This window comes from Pinus tabuliformis, chromosome 6 (genome assembly GCF_031772625.1).
Source record: "Pinus tabuliformis cultivar Carrire ecotype Pingquan chromosome 6, CPIR1, whole genome shotgun sequence".
Lineage (NCBI taxonomy): Eukaryota > Viridiplantae > Streptophyta > Pinopsida > Pinales > Pinaceae > Pinus > Pinus tabuliformis.
The window spans coordinates 1,487,873,746-1,487,879,654 of record NC_142292.1 but is presented as its reverse complement, the minus strand read 5'-3'; the positions used below and the strand labels follow the sequence as shown (position 1 = coordinate 1,487,879,654).

Sequence of the window (5,909 nt, the reverse complement as noted above, 5' to 3'; positions counted from 1 at the left end):
GAAACGTTAATTTTTCAGGTATTGATGGGCATATTGCAGAGAACAGTTTAATCCCGAAGTTCTCTTTACCGAAGAAAACCAGTAGTGGTAAGAAGGGTTTTCACCTTCTTAACTGGTTTTGTTGGTCAATATTTTATTTTTTCGACAACATTATTCTCAGAAATCCCTCCTGGTTTTGTTGGTCAATATTTTATTTTCTCGAAAACATTATTCTCAGCAATCCCTCTCATATGCCAATTTGAACTAAATGATTTGAGGATGCATTGAACTATTTATACTCGAAAACATTATTCTCAACCATCCCTCTCATATGCCAATTTGAGCTAAATGATTTGAGGATGCATTGAACTATCTATACATTAGAAGAAACAATTGACAACACAAGTGGCCTCTTCTCCTCACATATTAATCCAACATTGACAACAATTCCAATGATTAGTGGATGAATTAAGCTAGATAGAATTTAAGTTAGATAAACTCTATCTCCCTATCCGTCCGAGTATCACTCTCTCCCTAGTATCACTTTCTTGTTTCTTGTGTATTCGACCTCCTACTGATGTGTTTCATGCAGCTATCCTCTCCAGAATTTGAATAATGAAGCATAATGGGATATGCATGTAACTCAACTCACTCTCTATGATATTGATTCCACTTATTAGCAAGCATGTATGTATTTTATGATACACAAAATTTTGGAGGTTCATTTAGGAATCTACAATTATCATCGTTAAAGCAGACCAGAGACTTGCATTTCCTTATTTTTGTTTCATTAAGCGAGCTCTTATTGATCCACGTTGATTTTGGAATGTTATGTTCAATATGTGTTCATGTAGGTAGCTCCGAATGCATGTTTTTATGAATAAAATTTGTCCACTTCCGATGGAAAAGCTAAATATGTTTTATTCATCCCCACAGATTTGGATGAGATCACGATCTCTCGTAAATTCGAATATTCAATGGAAATGAAGCGACATTAGATACATAATTTGCAATAAAAGTAGAAATACGCATATTATTAAAAACTATTACTGTACACGATTCTTTAGTGTAATTTTTAAATAATATTAACTATAATATAGATGCCCATCGAGCAACTTGTCTAAATCCGAATATTCAATGGAAATGGAGCGACATTAGATACGTGATTTGCAATAAAAGTAGAAATACGCATATCATTAAAAACTATAGCTGTACACGATTCTATAGTGTAATTTTTAAATAATATTAACTATAATATAGATGCCGATCGAGCAACTTGTCTAATTTAGAAAAAATATAGGCGGTGTAAAATAGAAAGTGCGCAGAAACTGTATTGGTAATAGGAATTGTTGATGTATACCTTCTGTTGGTGGTGTAAGATGCCAACCACTGGGAAAGGAATCGAGTTACGGCATGAAGGATTGTAATATGTTGATTCCAGTCACATAAAAGTAAAAGCGTTCCCAATTATGAACGTCTTTTACTGAAAGGCACTCCACTTTACTTCCGTTTAATTGTCCAGGTGTACAAGATTCCAAAACAAAAATAAAAATGGAAATTAAATACACAGAAAGACGACATTAATTATGTATCTGTTCAACGCTTTATCGTTTTATGAGGAGAAAGATTCCAATATAAAAGACCTATTTGTTTAATCCTTCAATTTGAGTTGAGATACTATTTGTTCTTACGTTTTTTCCTAAAAGAACTGATATATTAGTCTTCAATGGAAAAAACTAAAACGATGAATAATTTAATAATTTCATTTTTAATTATAAATTTAAGTTATTATGTTTTAATATTTTATTAAGTTTATTTTTAGTTTTCACCTAGTAACTTGTTCCAGCAGTAATTTATTTACAACTTTTATTCAGTTAAATAATGATTTATTTAACATTTTAATTCAGATAAAACAAATAATGATAGAGTAATAAAAACAAAATATTTAAAAGTTAAATTGTATTTATAATTAGTATTTATAAAGTTTATTTAAATTTAAATAAAAATATAACTAGCTGATAAAGATAAACTTATCTTAATATTTGAAGAATATTTATATTATAAAGCCTAATATTTAACCCAATATAATAAACCCTTATATTAAACTTTAATATTATAAACCCAATATAAGAAGTTTTAATTTTAAATCCTAATTTTGTAATTTTGAGAGGGGATATTGAATAAATTGTAATGTAATGTAATGTTGCCACAATGAAAATTAAATTGATTCTTATCTTGTGATAATATTTATTACAATTTCGATGTTGGATTGATTTTTGTCCCATTCAAACATCACAAGTTAAAGCCCCGTTGTAGATTCGCAATGTGGTGTTGAAAAAATTGCAATGTACATTGTTTGTCACATTGCGACAATATTTGTCACAATGAGATATTGAATAGAATTATTCAACATTCAAACATCACAACATTAAACCATAATGTTATACCAAATATTATAAACTAACATTATCAAACCAATATTGTAAACCCTAACATTAAACTCAATATTATAACCATAATATTAAACCCAATATTATAAAAACTATAATCTCTATTAAATTATAAACCCAAAATTATAAAATAATATCTATTAAATTATAAAGTGGAAAAAAATATTTTAAAATTTAAAATAATTTTGTAATATTTAAAATTTAATTTTTAAGTTCATAAAATTTTCCATAAATAAAGATGGATATATTATTAAAAATATTTTTTTATTAAAATCAAAATCATTGATTAAAAATTTATAATTAATTTCACTTGCAAAAATAAAAGCTAAAATTTAATTTAATCATTATTTAATCTAGATGGCCATAAATAAGGATGGGATATATTATTAAAAAGTTTCTTTATTAAAATCAAAACTGTTGATTAAGACTTTATAATTAATTTCACTTGCAAAAATAAAAACTAAAATTTAATTTAATCATTATTTAATCTAGATGGCCAAGTATTCTAAGCTCCAAAGTTCCCACTCGAGTTCTAATCTTGAGTGAGGGTATTGGTTCAATTGTCACTTCTCCTTTACTTTCGCTACAGTGTGACTCAAAATGGAAAAATATCTGTGATACCTCGCTCTCTCTCCAATAATCAAATATTCATATGAGGGAATTTGGTCTAGTGGTATGATTTTAGATTTGGCTGGAATGATCAAGCTACCAAAAATAATATTATTTTGTTGTATAAAGTAGCTTGATCTATTATTATAAGTTTTCAAGCCACGCATAAAAAATTATTTAATTATTTTGTTATACAAGGTAGATTGATATATTGTTACAAGTTTTCAAGCCAAACATAAAAAAATATTTATAAATGAAAATATGATGTAGATTGATATATTGTTCCAAGTTTTCAAGCCAAGCATAAAAAATATTTATAAATGAAAATATGATGATAAATTTGGTTTCGTGATTACTTTAAATAAGTTCTAAAAAAACCAGATAACACTTTGCTAAAAAATTATTAGCAAAAACAAAATGTGTAAATAATTTATTTTATATATATCATATTATATATTTAAATTTACATGAAAACTAATATTTTTTATATATATCATATTATAAATTTAAATTTACATAAATAATAATAAAAATATAGTGAGTTGTCTAGTTTTTAAACCATATTTTTTTTAGAAAAATATTATGAAACCCCTAAATTTATTTTAAAAATAAAAACATATTTTTAATTCTTAATTTTATAATTAAAATAATAATTTAAATCCTAAAAAGTATTTCATTTTATACATTTTTAAAATTAGACAAAAATGATCAAGTGAAAAAACAAAAGAAAAAGGGATGCCAGAGGTCTAGAGTTCCAGTTTGATTGAAAATGAAATGGTTAAATTAACAAAACTTAATTTAACGATATCATTATCAATCAAACTGGAACTCACAACAACTTGGAGGGGTCGGTGCCTCGAACTCACAACAACTCGACAACTTGGTAAAATTAAAAAAACTTACGGTCGGTGCTTGGAACCTCCCAATAAAACCCGAATTATTTTTTTCAACGTCTTAAGTTTCAACCCTCCAAATTTACGTATATATTGTGTCTGTATATTGAGTTTTGCCGATAAAACCCTTGTCCATTCGTTCACAACATTCAGATTCGTCTCATCTCTTTATGTTCATAATTTCATACCCTTGTTGATTATTCTCAGAATACTATTTTATGCGCACACCTCTGGGCTCTTTGGGATTTATGGTTTGTGGTGACAGACAAGTCATCGAACTCCCTACTCGTTGCACTTCTGGACGCTCGCAGAGTTCGGTCAGGTCGGATCTCCAAACTCTTTAGTCGAACTCGTCTGCTGTTGTTTAAGCAAAAATTACTAGGTATTTATTTGGTCAGTGACAATGAGTAGCGGTGCAAGTCGAACATTATATGTTGGGAATCTACCTGGCGATATCAGGGAAAAGGAAGTTGAAGACCTATTTTACAAGTATGGACTTATGGTTGATATTGTTCTGAAGATTCCTCCCAGGACTCCAGCTTATTGTTATATTGAGTTTGAGGATGCTTGTGACGCAGAGTATGCTATTCGTGGTCGTGATGGGTATAATTTTGATGGAAATCGTTTACGAGTCGAGCTTACCCATGGTGGTCGGGGACAATCCTCAACTAATGATCGTTATAGTAGTTACAGCAGTGCTGGAGGGTGCAGTGGAGGAGTCTCTCGACGATCTGAATATCGCGTCCTTGTTACTGGCCTACCATCATCGGCGTCGTGGCAGGATCTAAAGGACCATATGCGACGAGCTGGCGATGTTGGTTTTTCTCAAGTCTTTCGTGACAGCAGTGGTACAACTGGGATTGTGGACTACATGAATTACGATGACATGAAATATTCTATCAGAAAGCTTGATGACTCTGAATTCAGGAATGCATTTTCTCGGGGTTATATCCGGGTCAAGGAGTATGTATCCAAGAAAAGCATTTCAAGGAGCTCCATCCGCAGTTACAGCCATAGTCGTAGTCGTTCTGTGTCACAGAGTCGCAGTCGGAGCCGAAACAGAAGCCGAAGCAGAAGCATGAGCCCTATTGCCCTATTGGCAGCAGGAGCCGTGTAGGAGCCGCAGCAAGTCTCCAAAGCACAAAGCACCACCTCGTTCAATGTCAAAGTCAGAATCTCGGTCTCCATCTCAACCTCGCCCTCGTCCTAGGCGCCATTCTTTGTCTCGATCACTATCAAGGTCCAGAACCCCTCAGCGTTTGCCAACCTCATATAAACCTCGAACTAAGAGTCCTAGAAGCCGCAGCCTCAGTCGGAGCCCCAGCCCTAGCAGGAGCCGCAGCCAATCCTATTCTCGTTCACCTGCAGTTAAATCAGCTCGAAGTCTGTCTCCAGCTCCCCAAGATGATTAAAGTAAATCCTATACACAATTTTATTTTGTAAAGTTAGTGGGAGATATCTTAGAGGAGCTTCTGTAAAAAGTGGAAAGTTGTTCAAACAAGAGTTTCATGAGAACATTGTGGTAACTTCTGGTCATTTACATCTATGTGTTAATCATTTACGATTGACATTTTGGATGTATCTTGCTGTTGTCTCTGAAGCATAGCATAGTTACTAAATTCGAATTCTCATTCCAATTCGAATTTGATACGATATTCAAAAAATTCAACTTCATAAAATTCAATACTAGGAAAATTAGACATTATGCATCTTATAAATACATTAATATTTTTTTATTATTATTATTTTATAAATTTAAATAAACAATCATTATATTCAAAATTTTAATGAAAATATAAAAGTTGTATAGATTGTTTTTTTTTCAAAATAGAAGTTGTTGTTTTTTATGTTTTATATAAGAGTTATTGATTTGCAACAAATTTGCTATTTATAATTTCTTGTAAGGTAAGAATTTTCTTTTTTTTTTAAATTGCAATTTCTCATTTTATAAAATTTACTAATATAAAAATTACTTTTT

At 30.5% G+C, this 5,909-nt stretch overlaps 1 pseudogene; it reads left to right on the top strand.

Moving 5' to 3' along the window:
* Positions 1–4,319: 4,319 nt before the first annotated feature.
* On the top strand, positions 4,320–5,343 carry LOC149264267 (serine/arginine-rich splicing factor SR30 pseudogene; annotated as a pseudogene).
* Positions 5,344–5,909: the final 566 nt, after the last annotated feature.